Here is a 16,886-nt window from a genome sequence, read left to right as displayed (position 1 = left end):
CCACCCAGTATTGACATATCAGTGAGAATACCCATTAGGCCAGTCACTCAGGATCCATTCGGGAAAGCAAGAGTCTGTTCCACATAGTTCCATAGACGGAATTCAATTGGGAGAAGAAATTATATACAGGAAGGAAGAGCTGAAAGTCCTGTTACGGGCTGGTGAAAAGATCCAGATAATAGAATCAGTGAAAAACTACTTCCATCCCTAGAGCTAAAGGAATAAAAGGACAAAAGCAGAGCTCAGGCATCAGGACTGCCCAGTGGGAGGTGAGCCCACAGAAGGAGGGACTGATGGTGAGGTAGAATGATAGAGAAGATAAGCCCCTACTGAAGGTTTTCTAAAGGTGGTAGGGTGGGTGAGGGGAGGAGAAGGAGGGACAGGAGTGGGGGCTCCTCCCCTCTTTCCATCCTTCTATGTCCCTCCAGAGCCACCCATTAGCTGAACCCTGAAGCCAGTTGGCAAGGGGGGACTGGGAAATGTAATCTCCAGGGATCAGCCCCCAAGGACCCAGAGCAGAGCAGGGGAAGGAAAGGCAAGAGAAAATTAACTCAGACAATTTTAAATATAATTTCTTTTTTCTCCTTTTCTTTTTGATTTGGTTGAAAACTAAGAAATATACAAGGTAGTTAGAGGGAGCAGAGAGCTAATTGTGAAATTTAAGAAGGAGATATATTCCCTCATCTCTGTTTAAATTAGAAACAGATCTCACTGTCCCTTTAAGTAAGATCAAAACTATATGCGAGCTGACCACAGAGGTTCTTGAGGCAAATGTAGATAGATCTTCTGGAGCTAGGATAAGCTGAAATAAACCCCAGGCAAACCAAGAAAGATTAAAGATCAGTTAGGACTACCCAGAATTTTGTGAAAATCGGTGTTTGATTAAGCAGTGTTTTAAACAATTAAAACGACTTATAAAGACACAACAATGTAAGCCTTTTCTTTTGGGGATAGTAGCTTGGGGTTGGGGAAGAAATTACTATAAATTAAATTAGCATAAAAGAGGGTGGGTTTATAAAAATAAATCTAGATTTGAATTGCAGCCTTACCACTTATTAGCTATATAATTTTAGACAAGTGGCTTAAACTTACAGAGTCTGAACAGTCCTATCTACAAAATGGGAAGAATAATACCCAACTACGTGGAAATCTCACGAAAATAAAATGAAATGTAGGTATATATGAATATGCTCTGAGACTGGCTAGCCACTCATATCTGTGTTTCCTTTTCCTTCTGGTGCACTGCCTTCCAGAGATTAGGTGTTAACATGTGACTGAGGTCTGGCCAATGGAGTGGGAGGAGACAGATGGGTGCCACTTTCCAGGCTGGCCCTTAAACACCATTCTCCCCATCCAGGGATTGTGTGCCAGATAATGTGGAAGCCCTAGAAGACAGAAGTCAGAGGATGGAAGGAACCTGGGTCCCTGGATGCCTGTCGGTCAGGAAAACCCATTTGGACTTTATGAGGGAAAGAAGTAAGCTGTCATTTAGATTTGGAATATTTGGTTTTATATTCATTTAGTGTGTGTGTATATATACATATGTATGTGTAATTATATAACACATGTATATAATAATATCATATAATAATATAATTAAATATACCTTAATTTATTCTATATATAATATATAAAATAAATAGATAACATTTTCATTGATTATATGATATATAATGAAAATATATAATATATATTAGGATAACTAAATTATATACCTTTATTTGGTATATGTAATATTTATTACTAACATGTATGACATATAGAACAAATATATGATCAATATATAGCATGCTTTTATTGAGCAGTTACCCTGGGTCAAGCTCTGTTGTAGGCATTAGAGATACAAGATAGTCAAGGAAGGGCCCCAGGCTTCTGAGAGCTTACAATTTAGGAAGGAAGACAGATAATAATTCACAAACATATATGATGATTTTAGGTAGCAGTAAGTGCTATGGAAAAAATAATGCCCACAAAGAGGACTGAACGTGATGGAGGAGGGGAGTGGATGTCACGATTTAAACACTCTGTCTTTGGAGTGAACATTGGTTGCTTTGTGTCTGTACATCAGACTCTCCTATTTCTTGCTATTCCTTCTCAGTCTTTGCAGGTTCTTCTTCCCCTGACAAGCCCTCTAAATGACTTGTCCCTCTTGTTCTCAATCTACCCACATCTCCTCCATGGGTACCCTTGTCCCCTTCCATGACTTCCCAAACTATGTATGTGCTGCATCTCTCCTGGACTCTCTAACTTCTTCTCCCTTTGAGTGAATGAGGAGCCATGAATCACAAAACTTGTTTTTGACCACATCATTTGTAATTCCTATCTAAGTAGTCTGACATCTCTCTTAGGAACCTGGGAGTAGTTGTCAGCCACTTCCTTGGGGCTGCAGATGAAACTGAAACCAACGCTGTCCATTAAATATCCTGTTAAATCTGTTCCTTCCACTGGACCCCATGAAGGTAGGGGCTGCATCAGTCTTCATAACTGTCTCTTCAGTGCCTGGGATAGTGTCTGGTGCATTATTCCATTCTGCATAAATATTTTGTGAATGAATGAATGACCAAGCTACCCTAAGGCTGTCTTGAGGAATGAGTTAGTGAGTTAGCCAGAAGGGGAAAGGGAGTCAGTGTTCTAAGTAAGAGGACAGCAAGACAAAAGGCAGAGGTGAGAAATAGGAATGTGTACAGACTTAAGAAGCAAGTCCAAAGGCTACATTCCACATTATTTAGCTGATTTCTCTTTATTTAAGACTCATCAATCTACTTTTTTTCAATCCTATGCAAAATGAAGGAAAAAGAAAAGATGTTAGGGAAAAAAAATGCAAAGGGTCTGGCATGGGAGCACATTGGCATACTGAAAAAATAGCCAGGAAGAAAGTGTGGCTGGAGTGTACTGACTAAGAGAAAAGAGGTGGGAGATTGAAATTAACTCTGGGAGGCTGTGGTAGTTGGGAGGCTGGAGATGGTTGTCCTGGGGTTGTGCTGGTAGCCTTGTCCCTTGCACAGGTTCCAACTATGGATAGTAGTTGGCTGTACTTCTTTGGAATTCTGACCCAGGGGTTCACTTTGAGGTGCAGCTTTCTTAATTCCATGTCTGACAGTAAAAAGGAGATTACCCAGGACCAAAACAATTGAATGGTACGTGAGTGAGAACATAGTGTCATCAAAGGCCCACAGGAAAATCCTCCAATGGAATCTGAGTTGACAGCATCTCCTGGTGATTCATTTTTCCTTGCCAAAGAACAAATGGAACTAGTGGATGTCAACCATCACTCTTAAGGAAGGCATGCCAAGGCGGCTGCCCCAGTTTAGTTCAGATGCTTTCAGCTTTGAGGAACAGAAATTCAATTCAAACTGGCTTAAACAGTGGGGAAATCATCTCCCATAGCAGGAAGTCTAGCAGTATTCGGTTTGTTTGCGTATTTTGACATGCATATCTTTATAGATAGAATCCTCTGAACTGCTCAGCATTTTCTTTTTTTTCCTGACATCTCCTAGCATGCTACAAACTGTACTTACTTACATTAATTAGTATCTTTTTTCCTTATTATTGTTAAGCTCCTAAGTGCCTAAATTGGTGCCTGAAACAATGCAACAAATAAATATTTGCTGAGTGAATGAGTAAAAGGATGAATTCTCTTCCTTTGGATCCCAAATGAGGCAAAAAGAGAGTCACGATGGCTCCTCAATTTCTCACCTGAGAAAGTAGAAAAAGAGTCTGGAAACTCTCCATTTGCTGGAATGGTTCCCCTGTGGCCTCCAAAGAGACAAGACTGTAAACTGCAAACCAAACACCGTTGCAGAGAGGAGGGGACTCTTCTGTAGGGTTGTGAAGGCTGAGTAGGAGTTTACAAGGCAAACATGGAATAGGACAGGGAGAGTGACACTCCAGAGAGGGCAAATAGAATATACAAAGATATGAATGCATGAAGCAGCACTGGGTGTTTAGAGAACTACAATTAAACTTCTGGAGTAGAGTGGCAGGAGTGGAATTACCAGAATTGGGGTTGGAGAGCTGGGCAAGGGCCAGAGTGTGAATACTTTGAATGCTCTGATAAGGGGCTTATTTTAGGTGATGAGTTTTTATCAGAGAGTGAGAGGGTCAGATTTGTATTGAGAAAGATCACTCTGACACCCAGGGACAAGATGGATTTGAGAAGGGTGAACAGGAGTCATGAAGACCCACTCTCTTCGGAAAAATAATAAAGCTTGGCAGTTTCCCACACTTCCCACCAGGTGGAGGAAGTAGGCCAGAATGGCTGGGTTGCTGGCTGGGGCGTGCGGACAAAGAACAGGAGAAACCACCGGCAAGGGACTGCTCTCCTGAGAAGGAAGCTTCTTAGTCAGGTGCCCACAAGGCTGGAAATAACTGTGGCGGTTGGAAAAAAAAAAAATCCTCCAGCAAAAACTGGAAGTCACTTAAATGTTCAAAAATGGAGGACATGTTAAATATCACAAAACTTTCACATACTGGGTTACCAGTAAGCCACTTAAAGGAATGAGGTAGATTTGTGTATACCCACATGGAAAAATGTCGAAGTGAAAAATGCGTTGTAAAATAGTGTACAACATGATCCCTGTTGTGCAAATGCCTAGAAAGATGATAACTTTAAGAGAGGGTTTGCGGCCTGTTGACTGTGTGTGTGTGTGTGTGTAGCTGTGTAACAGTTTTACTGAGGTATAATTGGTATGCTTAACTTTTTAAGAAACTGCAAAATTGGTTTTCAAAGTGGTTGCACCATTCTACACCTCAACAGCACTATATGAATGTTCCAGTTTCTCTGTATCTTTGCCAGTATCTGGCATGAACAGACTTTTACATTTTAGGTCTTCTAATGTGTGGTTTAAAATTTCATTTCTTTAATGATTAATGATGTACATTTTTCATATACTTATTTGCCATCTGTAAATCTCTTTTGGTACAGTGTCTATTCAAATTTTTGTCAGCCAATGGCATTTATATTTTACTTTTTATTTCATAACGTTTAAAATTTTTAGTGACTATATATCTTGTTTATAATAAAGCTAATTTAAAAATTTCAATCCAGAGCACAGTAATAATTATAATTTCAACTTTAAACCTAATAGTATATTATGATACTGAAGGCAAATCCTGATTATATATTTAAGAGGTAAAATATTTGGTTTCTAATCTCAGATTACTAGGAAATGACTTCAAATCTAATATGATTTTTATTTCTATAGATTATTGCATTTGAGAGATACCATGAGTTGAGACTCAAATGAACCTGGCTTCAAACTCCAACTCTTCTACTTATTAGCTGTGTGATCTTGGGCAAATTCTCAGAGCTTTAATCTCCTTTTTTTGTATATATATCTGATATATCCTTTACTTCACAGGCTCACTTGGGGTATTAAATTTAATATTTTGTTATATTTAGCACAATAACTAGCATGTAACGTGTTCCACAAATATTAGAACTTCTATGACAAGCAGTGTGAGTGTCTTAACAAGCAATGGTTCCATGCTCAAAATTCAAGCTAAGACTAAATAAAGCACAGTCACAGTATTTTGTAAAGGAACTGTTGAAATCAATGTCAAGATAGGAAACATCCTTTGTGAAAACAGAGATCACCAGCCCTCCCTCACCCTCATTTATTTTTAAAGAATCTGACAAAAGAGCTCTGGTTTGCACTTGGTTTTGAAATGGGGAAAAAAAACAGGAAACAGGAAACTTAGGTTGAAAATGGACTTTTTTTTGAGTATCTTAGCACATGTTGAGTTTCTTTGGAGAGCCCTCAATATCCTCTGTTGCTCAATCTACCGAATAGTCTTGCAGACGCTCACATTACCCTGCAGAGTGGTGCAGTGCGAAACTATTGTTTCACACATTTCAAATTGGGGTTATTGTCAAGTTCGGGTTATTGGGGTTAGTGTCAGTCACAAATGCTGTATATCGTGTAATGCAATGGAAAGAACCTTGGAAGCCACAGCCAAAGAGAAGCTTTTAGAAGGGAAATACAAGGAACACCAGCTGAAGCCATGAAAGGAGCCCAGAACTCAGGACTCCTGTGTGTCTGGCCCTTGACTCTCTAAGGGGCCCCAATCTCCAGGCTGCTCCATCTCCTTGAGTCCCATGGCACTTCGCCCCCACCTTTTAATAGCACCAATAACCTGGTATGGGGATTATCTGTTCAATAAGCCATGAGTTTTAAGAAACTTAATGATTAAATTCTTAAGAATTGTGGCTTGTGTATTTTTCTGATACTGTCTATCTCCAGCATCTGGCACCAAACAGGTTCTCAATTATATTTATATATTTAAGAGTAGCAGAAGAAGCGTTAAAGGGTTTGCTATCCACCAATACAACTGCTCTGTAAGAAGGGTGGAATGGCTTCGATGAAAGTTCCTTTTGTTCAGCTGGGCACCGGGAAGGGTCAGGAGCTGCATCTGGAAGTTGGGGCTTGAGTGAGCTGATGAGCTGAGTGTACTGGAGAGAACAGTTTGGAACTTCGTCAGGAGTGAGGGTGGGGGAGGGAGGGAGAGAGGGAGAGAGGGAGGGAGGGTCCTGTGAGGTACTCATAGAGCAAAGCAGCCAATAAATAATATATCTCCAGGGACAGATAGCCAAAGGGCTTTGCTTAGTTCTGTTTTGTTTTGTTTTCACAGGGATGTTTAACATGCTCGTTGCAGTTGTTTGAGTTTCAGCAGTGTAAACTTCTTCCTGCCCTCCAATACGTCTGATAAAGTCTGCATGTTCAGATCACCTTGTAGAGTGAGTTTTCTGTAGAAACCGAGGAAGGAGCTGAGTTTCCATCTGGGTCAGGGACAGAAAGGTGAGACCATTTCCTGAATGAACTAGTTCAGGGGAGTCAGGAGTTGGAGGCAGAAACAGCCTTAAGAAAGTAGGCTCGCAGAGAATTTGCAGATACCTTGGATAAAGCTTTTACCCTTCCCTTAGGACATGAATTTGGGAGTTTCTAGCTCGTTTTATCTTATGGTGCAGAGAGATTGCAGCTGATGTCTAGGATGCAAAAGGAAGGAGAGGAAGAAAAGAAGGAAAGAATAAGAATGAGAAGAAGAAAAGATAGCCAATAACGTAAGAGTCAAAGAAGGGAGAAAACATCAGTGCAAGAGTTAGGGGCAAAAGCAGAAGTTCTCACAAAAGAGGTAAGCTCTGAACTAGCTTTCAAGGGTGGGCCTACTTTTAAAAGAAGCTTATTTTATTTATATAGTTAAATGTAAAGTATTTCTCTATTTTCTTTTCTTATTGGGGAGGGGGGCAGGTGCCCAGTGGGCTTTGGTTCTGAAAGCAACCAGGCCAGGCTCTAAATCCTGGCTATCAGCTATGTGACTCTGGGTGAGTTACTTAAGTTCTCTGAGCTTCAGTTTCTTCATCTGTAAACTGGAGACACTAAAAGTACCCACCTCTTGGGCTTGCTGGGAGATTTAAATAAAATAATCTATGAAAAGTACTTAGTGTAGGGCCTGGCACAAGATAAATACTAAGTGATACTCAGTATATGGTATCCATTTTTATGTACATTTATTGAATGGAATTTGAAAAATACAGAGAAAAACAGAACTGAAACCATCAATATTTCCACCATGTAAAGGAGAAAACCACAGTTAACATTTTGGAGTATACCTTTCCAGTTTTCAGTTAATGTATATCTTACTTTGCCGTTTTTTCTTTTTGTATTGCCAGTCATCCTGAATATAAAATTTAAATCCTAATTTTTATGTAGTTAACATAAGAATTTTTCCCATCTTATTATACTCTCTTCAAAACATTTTTAATGATTGTGATACATTAAATTGAATTGATGTATTATAATTTATTTAATCATTCTCCTTTTGTTAGACATTTGTGTGGATCCCAGGTTTTTTTCCAGATTCAAAATGACTCAATAATAGACAAGTCTGTGCATAAACCTTTTCCTTTATTTTGTATTGTTTCTTTAGAAATGATTCCTAGAAGTGAAATCACTGCTGTAGAAGGTATGAATAGTTTTAATGCTCCTACTTGTCAAGAGAATTCTGAGGGCGTCTAGAGGAGGGGTCCCTATCTCCGGATTCTTCCCTTACAGTCCTCTTTTTGCCTCTTTTCCAAGAGGAGGAGGAAGAAGAGGGATGTGATTAACCAGATGCCCAGGCACTCACTGGGTCATCTTTGCCAGCTGGCAGAATCACTAGGCAGAAGGAAGTCTGGAGATGGTACAGTTTCTCTTTTTTCTGGCAATCTGTTGAAAGCAGTCTGAGAGATAAGGTGGCTCAGAGCATGAACTCCCAGAGGACACTTGGACATTCCCTTTGTTCTCAAAACTCCCATGTGGCAGGCAGGCCTGGGACCCGCCCTGACTTTGCCGGGGCTCCTTTATAGGCTCAGAGTCAAATGTACTTTCTCTTGAGATCTCTTCTCTGTGGTTCCATCTCACCCAGCACTGATGCATGTGTACTATATCCTTCCTTGCAAGTGGCTGACCCAATACTCAGGTCTGGGTAGAAGTCTGCTCCTTTAGGTGTCTAGCAATGACCTGGAGGAACAGTTTTATACATTAGAGTTCTGCTTTGAGGTGCAGAGCCTAAAACCCAGCTAAAAATAAAATTCACCCTTAGGGTTTTGCCTCCCTTGGGGACCACCTGGGGAAGTTTCTTCATTTGTAAAGTGGGGATAATAAAAGTTTCAGGTGGGATTTGAGTGCTGTCAGTATCTCTGGCTGCACCGCCCGAAGTTCTCTGGATCGCTAGAGAAATCCAGCCCAGGTAGACCCGGAAACTGGTGTGCTGGTAAATGTTTAAAAACTGGCTCTCCAGAAAAAAGAAAAGAAAAGAAAAGAAAAGAAAAGAAAAGAAAAGAAAAGAAAAGAAAAGAAAAGAAAAGAAAAGAAAAGAAAAGAAAAGAAAAGAAAAGAAAGCCTTGATTTGCAGTGTTTGCAGATTTCCATGGGCTAGAAAATCCCCTGTGGCTGTAGAGTAAATAGTTCTAACAGGGCTGATTTCAAATTCTGTTTAACAATCAGTTCACAAAATTCCTAAAAATTTAACAATATGCTCTTGCAAGCCAGAAGGAGCCCACTCAGGTATACACTAAGGGAGGTGGGTGATACTCACATTATCAACATGTAGGGGAGAAGGGACACGGAAAATGACCTCAGATATCACCTCACACCAGCTAGAATGGCCGTCATTAAAAAGTCCACAAAGGATAATTGCTGGAGAGGGTGTGGAGAAAAGGAAACCCTTTTACACTGCTGGTGGGAATGTAAATTGGTGCAGCCTCCATGGAGAACCGTATGAAGATTCCTTAAAAAACTAAAAATAGAGTTGCCATATGATCCAGCAATCCCACTCCTGGGCATACATCCAGAAAAGATGAAAACTCCAACTTGAAAAGATACATGCACCCCAATGTTCATAGCAGCACTGTTTACAATAGCCAAGACATGGAAGCAAGTTAAGTGTCCATTGACAGATAAATGGACGAAGAAGTTGTGGTATATTTATATACAATGGAATACTACTCAGCCATAAAAAAAGAAACAATGTCATTTGCAGCAACATGGATGGACCTAGAGATTATCATGCTAAGTGAAGTAAGTCAGACAGAGAAAGACAAATATCACATGATACCACTTATGTGTGGAATCTAAAAAAAAAATGATACAAATTAACTGATTTACAAAATAGAAAGAGACTCACAGACATAGAAAACAAACTTATGGTCACCAAAGGGAAAATGGGGTGGGGAGGAATAAATTAGGAGTTTGGGATTAACAGATACACACTACTATATGTAAAATAGATAAACAGCAAGGACCTACTGTATAGCACAGGGAACTGTATTCAGTATCTTTTAATAACCTTTAATGGAAAAGAATCTGAAAAATGTATACGTATAAAACTGAATCACTCTGCTGTACACCTGAAACTAACACAACATTGTAAATTAACTATACTTCAATTTTAAAAAAGGAAGAAAATGACCTCGGAAATGGTGGGAAACAGGGAATCTAATGCAAACAGGATTCTCCCTGTAAACCAACCTATTTTTTTTTCCACTACAGATATACTGTCTGTATGTTTCAAGAGACATGACTATTGGCAGTTTCCAGAGTCACATCCTCCTGAATCACAACCAGAGAAAAAGCAGGGCTCACCTCCAACCAGTGCTGGTTTGAAAATTCCAATGAAGGGTTGACCAGCCTTTAATCTTGTCCTTTCCCCTTGGTTCAGAATGTATGCGCACTGCCTGAGCATCATGGGGTCTGTCAGAGTGGGGCACAGAGAGTTGCTGGTCAGATAGAACCAATAATTCCCATTACAGTGACTATCTCAGAGCCATCAGGACCTGGTTCTCATTTCTACTAGTCTACAAAGTGGCCGAATCAATGACATCATGAAGGAGCTGTTTCATCCTACCTTCCTTGGCATTACATTTCATAGCTGTTTAAAAAGAAAAACAAAACTCAGCTAATTTCATAGGCAAAAAAAAAAAAAAATAACCATTGGTATTTTAAATATTTCCTTTTCTTATATCACAAGTAAGGTTAGCAATATGCTTCTATGTGTTGAATAATTGTATTTCCTCTTTTGTGAATTATTTTCATATCTTTTTCTCACTTATCTCCTGGGGCTTTAAGGTCTTTAGAAAATCTCTTCATTCAACAAATATTTACTGATCTGTTATTATAGTCCAAGTATCTGCAGACTTTGGAAATACAACAGCAAACAAGATAGAGTTCCAGTCTTCAGAGCACCCTATTTGTATGGCCTTTTTAGATAATAATATACTAACATTTGCTTGCTATATTTATAACAAACATTTTTCTTGTATTTTTTCCCTGATTTTTAATACAGTAGTTTTACATTTTAATGTAATTAAATCTGATCTACTTTCCTTTTAATAAAAGCTTTTTCTTCCTTGTTTAAATTCCATTTCCCCACCCACGTTTAAAGATATGATTCTCTTTATTTTCTATTTGCATAAGGTTGAAACTTTTGTGTTCAATGATTTAATTGATTTGTAACTCGTCATAGTGTGTGGGTGAGCTGAGCTTTGAAACTGGCCATTTTTTCCAAACATTTAACACTTACTAAAGTTTTTCTTCTTTGTTGATTTGTAAAAATGATGGACAGAACTGTGATGGACAGAGAAGTGAGGTAGGGGGTTGTTGAAGGGTAACTGGGATTGCTCAGTTTAGGGAATTATGAGAAACGGTGAGGAAAAGGGGAAATATAAGGCATTAATGGGAGGATTGTCTGGAATAAAGGGTCCATCAATTGTAGTGATTCTTAACCAGAGGTGGACATATCTGTTCCTGGGGAGATTTAAAGAAGTACTCATGCCTGGGCCCTACCATTAGCACTTTTTTTTTTTAAGAAAATAAGAAATATAAACATTAAAAAAAAAAAACTCTTACTACTCTTCAACAGGGTCAGTATTTTTCTCTTCTACTGTGATAATTCAAAGATTTTAACTCTATCATATATCCAATATGCCATGCCAAATCCCAAACCATGCCAATCCCAACTCTTACTTTACTGTGACAAACTTGATTGGATAATTCACATATCTACAGTAGCCCCTTGAAAATGTCATGCTTAATATACCAACCCTCAAGTATTTGTGAGCAACAGTTAGAGTTTCTGAATCTGGCTATTTGACCTGAAATCTTGAATCTTGTAGGCTGAAAGGCTGTTCTTTGGGAGCAAGTTGATGCAGTAGGAAAGGAGTAGCTTTTTGTGCCCTGGACTTGGAAAAAAATCAAATCCTCTGCCTAGTAACCACATCTTAATGTACATCTGCACATTTGGAGTAAATCTGCCTTCAAATAATAAGTAGTTTCTCTTTGTGAAAATTGAGGAAGACTATGAAGAGTGCCTTAGTCCATTCAGGGTGCTATAACAGAATACCATAATCTGAGTGTCTCATAAACAGAAATTCCTCACAGTTCTGGAGGCTGGGAAGTCCAAGATCAAGGTGCCAGCCATTAGCAGTTTTGATATGGGGTCAGGGTTCACATGTTTCTTAAAAACTCCCTGGGCACTGCTGAGGTAGCAAATTGTGGAGAATGAAGCTAGTCAGATAAGTAGGGAGCAGACTGAGAGAGTTGTAGATGCCAAAATGAATTCAATTGCAGGTCCAGGAAGCCTCTGGGGCGAGAGGAGAAAGAGTGTGGATTTTGGACTCAGGCACATGTAGGTTTCAATTCCATTTTTGCCACTTGAAGGCTGTGTTATCTGGGCAAGGTCACTGGTCCTCACTGAGTCTTATTTTTCTGTCCTAAACAGACTTCATAATATTTACCTAATAGGTTTGTGATGATTCAGTGGGAAATTAAGTATAAAATGCCTAGCTCAGCACCTGACACATGAATTAATTCTACCCTCTTCCTGTTGAATAAATCTTTGGCTCACGCCGGGCCTGCTTCAGGATGAACTGATGTAAGACATTTCTAGAGAAAACATGCAAATACACGTCAGGATGAGAAACACGAAGAGGTCCAGGCTGTCCTTTAATCCCACTGGTTTCAGAAACCTTCAGAGGCTGTTTCTTTTAGGAGAGGAACCCTTCCTCCTTAGAGAAATAGAGAGATGCTTTGAACTTCACAAAGAACTTGCCTTCATAAACTCAGCAAAAGCAAAATCTGGCTCCACTACAGGCTACTCCCGCTCAGTAGCACAGATAATCCCAGCCCCTGGGCAGCTTAGCCTGTAAACCAAGGGCAGCTGTTGTGAAAATAACACAGGAGTAGTCATTTTTATAAAAAAAAAATTCCCATGCAAATCTGTTTACAGGGCAAAGAATCTCCTTTTTCAAGGATGGAAAATGCTATTTCTTCTCAAAAGATCCACCTGCCTTAACTTCATTTCATTGATATTCATTCAGTGATTTGACAAATATTTATTGATATTACTTCTGTTTGACAGCTGCTTTGGGACTGGCCTCTCCATACTACTCATTTAAGACCAGTTTTCCATGCTTCCCTGCATTACAAATTGGGTCAAATATTTATTTTGGGATTGGGTGCTAATCATCCAAGAGGCAGTGAGGACTGGTGGAAAATGAGAGGGGTTTGGAGTCTGACACATGTGGTTTCAAACCTTGATTTTTTTTTCCTTGTAAGAGTAAATTTTTTTTTCTAAAAATTGGAGTATGGTCAGTTTATAATGCTGTGTTAATTTCCTGGTGTACAGCATAGGTGTTTCAGTTATACATAGATATATATTCCTTTCATATTCTTTTTCATTACAGGCTATTACAAGATATTGAATATAGTTTCCTGTGCTAGACAGTAGAACTTTATTTTTTATATATATTTTATGTATAGTAGTTAGTATCTGCAAATCCTGAACTCCCAATTTATCCCTCTACCCTCCCCTTTCCCCCTAGTAACCATAAGTTTGTTTTCTATATCTGTGAGTCTGTTTGGTAAATAAGTTCATTTGTGTCTTTTTTTAGATTCCTCATAGAATTGATATCATATGGTTTTTCTTTCTCTTTCTGGCTTACTTCACTTAGAATGACAATCTCCAGGTCCAACCATGTTGCTGCAAATGGCATTATTTTATTCTTTTTTATGGCTGAGTAGTATTCCATTGTATAAATATACCACAACTCGCTGTCCATTCATCTGTCAAAGGACATGTAGGTTGCTTCCATGTCTTGGCTATTGTAAATAGTGCTGCTATAAACATTGGGGTACATGTATCTTTTCAAATGAATCCTGTAACATATTCATCCTACTCTATAACTAGAGAAAGTAAATAACTTTCCAGAGGGACACAACCAGATAGCTTCAAAGTGAATCATTCTTACCGCTATTCCTCATTCTGAGCAACGAAATGATGGAGGGACAAATGGGGTGGGGGCAGGTGGTCACGAACTACATTTTTCTAGAGGAGGAGGCAGTTGGGACTTCCAGGCCAAACGACTAGGGAGAAGAGCTTGAACAAAGAACGAAGGCTTGCAGGTAGCTGTAGGTCAGGGAGAAGCCAGTTGAGTAGAATCCTAGATGGGTGGAGAGGCATATTTCTCATACTCCCATACCCTCAACACACTCCTGGCCATTGTGGTTTGACTCTAATAAGGAGGTAGGGGAGATTCTTGAACAAGGCAGGGGCAGGATGAAAATGGTCTCTGAAGAGTAGAGTTTTTGCTGTTACCTCTCCATCCCATTCACCAAGGAATCTACCATGTCCACATTCCTCTTCTCTTTTTTTGGTTAAATTAGCAAATTATCTCAAACTAACATAAAACACTGCTTTTGCACATAGTACCCACTTCTAAACTTTTAAAACTTTGAGACTTTCTCAACACCCCCACCCCCTAAAGAGTGGGTGCCCTGAAAGGGGGGTGCTGAGAATCAGAAGTCTAGCATTCTAAGTCACAAACTATCGTATCCAACCAGTGACCTATCCATCATGGATTGAACACCTCCTACAATCCAGGCAAACTGCCGGGCACTAGGGATAAGAAGAAGAACAGATGACAGTCTCTGCCCTGAAAGCTTCAGTGTGAAAGACAGTAAGTAAATAGGCAATTATAATACGTCATGGTAAGTGCTATCATCCATCTGGGAGCTGGGAGAGCACCAGGGAGGGACACCTTATCCCGGTTAGGGGAAGGGCAGGAAAAAGGTCAAGAAGGCTGAGTTCTGGAGAGAATATGGCAAATTAGGGCAACTACCAGAAAGCTCAGTCTGGCTAAACATAGGGTAGGAAGGGATTTGAGGAAGAAATGAGACTAGAGAGAGAGGAGCAGGGGCCAGATTATCAAGGATTTTTTAATGTCACGCTAAGGCACTGGTTCTCATAATTTTCTTTTCCTATACACTCCTGAGGGGTGAAAAATATGTCCATCAGCAGCACAGTGAGGAGCAGCAGCTGGGAGGTGAATTGCCAGTGTCAGGTTGAGATACAGCCCTACCCTGCCCTTCCCAGTTTGAGATTCATGGTGCTTATTAAGAGTCTGGATTTCATCAGAAGGCTGACTAGCCTTGGATAAATTACTTCATCACACTAGGCTTTGCCTTCTTATTGGTCTACACATTCATGTGTTGGCTGAGGGTATGGGCTCCAGGATCAACTGCTTGGATTCCAGCCCGACTCCCACCATTCTTAAGCTGTGTCACCTTGTGTAAATTGTCCCCCCTCATCTGTAAACTGGATCAGTACCACTGTGGTGCCTACATCAAAGGCTCACTAAGCATGGAAGGACCTGGAGTGGGCGAGCAGTAAATGTCGGCTTACTGTGATACTGCAGCTCCTCTGCAGCCTCACAGTGTTAGCAATCCTCCTGTCTTTGTCATCCCCATCCCCATCACTGTTGCCATCATCATCGTGTCACAGTCATCATTCCCATCATCTTGATATTGAAGTTCTAGGAAGTCATTTCTCACTGGGTTCCTCCCCTCCACTATCCTTCCTTTCATAAGACACTGCGGCTCTCTTATGAAAGAGAAGGTCTTACGCAGAGAAATTTTAAATAATGTGAGATTCACAATATTCATGGAGCTCCTGCTATGAGCCAGACATTGTTTTAGGTATTGGGAATACAAGAGTGAGTTAAACTCATGGAATTTACGGTCTAAAGAGAAGAGAACAGCAATAACAATTAAACAAGCAAATAAACGGTATGTCAGAGAAAAATAAAGTGGGGAAAGAAGGAAGGACTGTGTCTCAGGTTGAGCAGCTGTAATAGAGGATGGTCAAGGAAAAGCTCGCCCAGAGTTGACATTTGAATTGAGGAAGTGAAGAACACCACCGTGTGGATACCTGGGGGGTAAAGTTCACTAGGCACAGGGGACAAAATTACAAAGGTCCCAAGGTAGGAACATACCTGGCAAACTGATGAGCAACAGGAGCCCAGTGTGGCTGGATGTCAATAATCAAGGGGGCGAGTAAGAGGGAATGAGATCAGAGAGGCAGCAGGGGGGTAGGACTCAGGGACCATGGAGGTCACTGTGAAAACTGCCTTTTATTCTGACTATCTGGGAAAGTCATTGGAGGGTTTTGGAAAGAGGTGTGACATAATCTGACATATTTTCAGGGAGCACTCCAGCTTTTGTGTTGAAAAAAGACCACAGGGCAGCAAGTGCTTAAGTAGGGAGGACAGTATGAGCTTATTTCAATAACCCAAGTGTAAGTTAGTGGTGACTTGGATCCATGGGATAATGGTGCAGGTCACAAGAAGTTGGAGATGTTGGATATATTTTGAAGGTAAAGCCAACAAGATTTGCTAATATAATGCATTGGGTGTGGAGGATGGGTGACAAAGAGGAGGCAAAGATGACTTCTGAGCAACTGGATGGATGTTACTGGCACGTGGTGGGATGAGGAAGACTGAGTGGAGGCGAAAATCAACTGAATATTTACATTGCCTCTAAAAGGTAGGTACCATGGTTACCTTCCATAAAAACTGGGACTCAGTTAAAGCCTGTGGTCTAGAAGCCACACATAGTGCTGGTAGCACCAAGAAAGAATTCCCCTACTGCACGGAGCTATAGGGTTTGGAGCTGGGGAGCTCCTGGGACTGGGAGAGGTGGTCCTAGCTCTCCAGAACCAAACTATCAAGGAGGTCCCCACCTCTAACACACACCCTGTTTGCAGGGCACTCAGGCTCATGCCTTGGCCTCTGGGGGTCTTGCCAACCTGGAAGAGAGAAGAAGCAATCAACAGTAATAGGGGCTTTCTGTTTGGACACTGAAATGCAGAAAACCAAGAGGGCTGGCTTACAAAGTTCTACCTTGTAATTTAAGGTCCATGTAGTCCAGCGTTCAGAAGCATCTTTGCACAAGCTCAGGGAAAGGAAGAGATATCTCTGGCTCTTTCTCTCCTCTACCCACATTCCTGACCATGCAATACACTTTAGGGCAGATAAAGAGGAAATGGGATAGAGGAGAAGAAATCAGGAGGAAAGA

This window comes from Camelus dromedarius, chromosome 11, assembly GCF_036321535.1.
Source record: "Camelus dromedarius isolate mCamDro1 chromosome 11, mCamDro1.pat, whole genome shotgun sequence".
Lineage (NCBI taxonomy): Eukaryota > Metazoa > Chordata > Mammalia > Artiodactyla > Camelidae > Camelus > Camelus dromedarius.
This window is presented reverse-complemented; position numbering follows the sequence as displayed.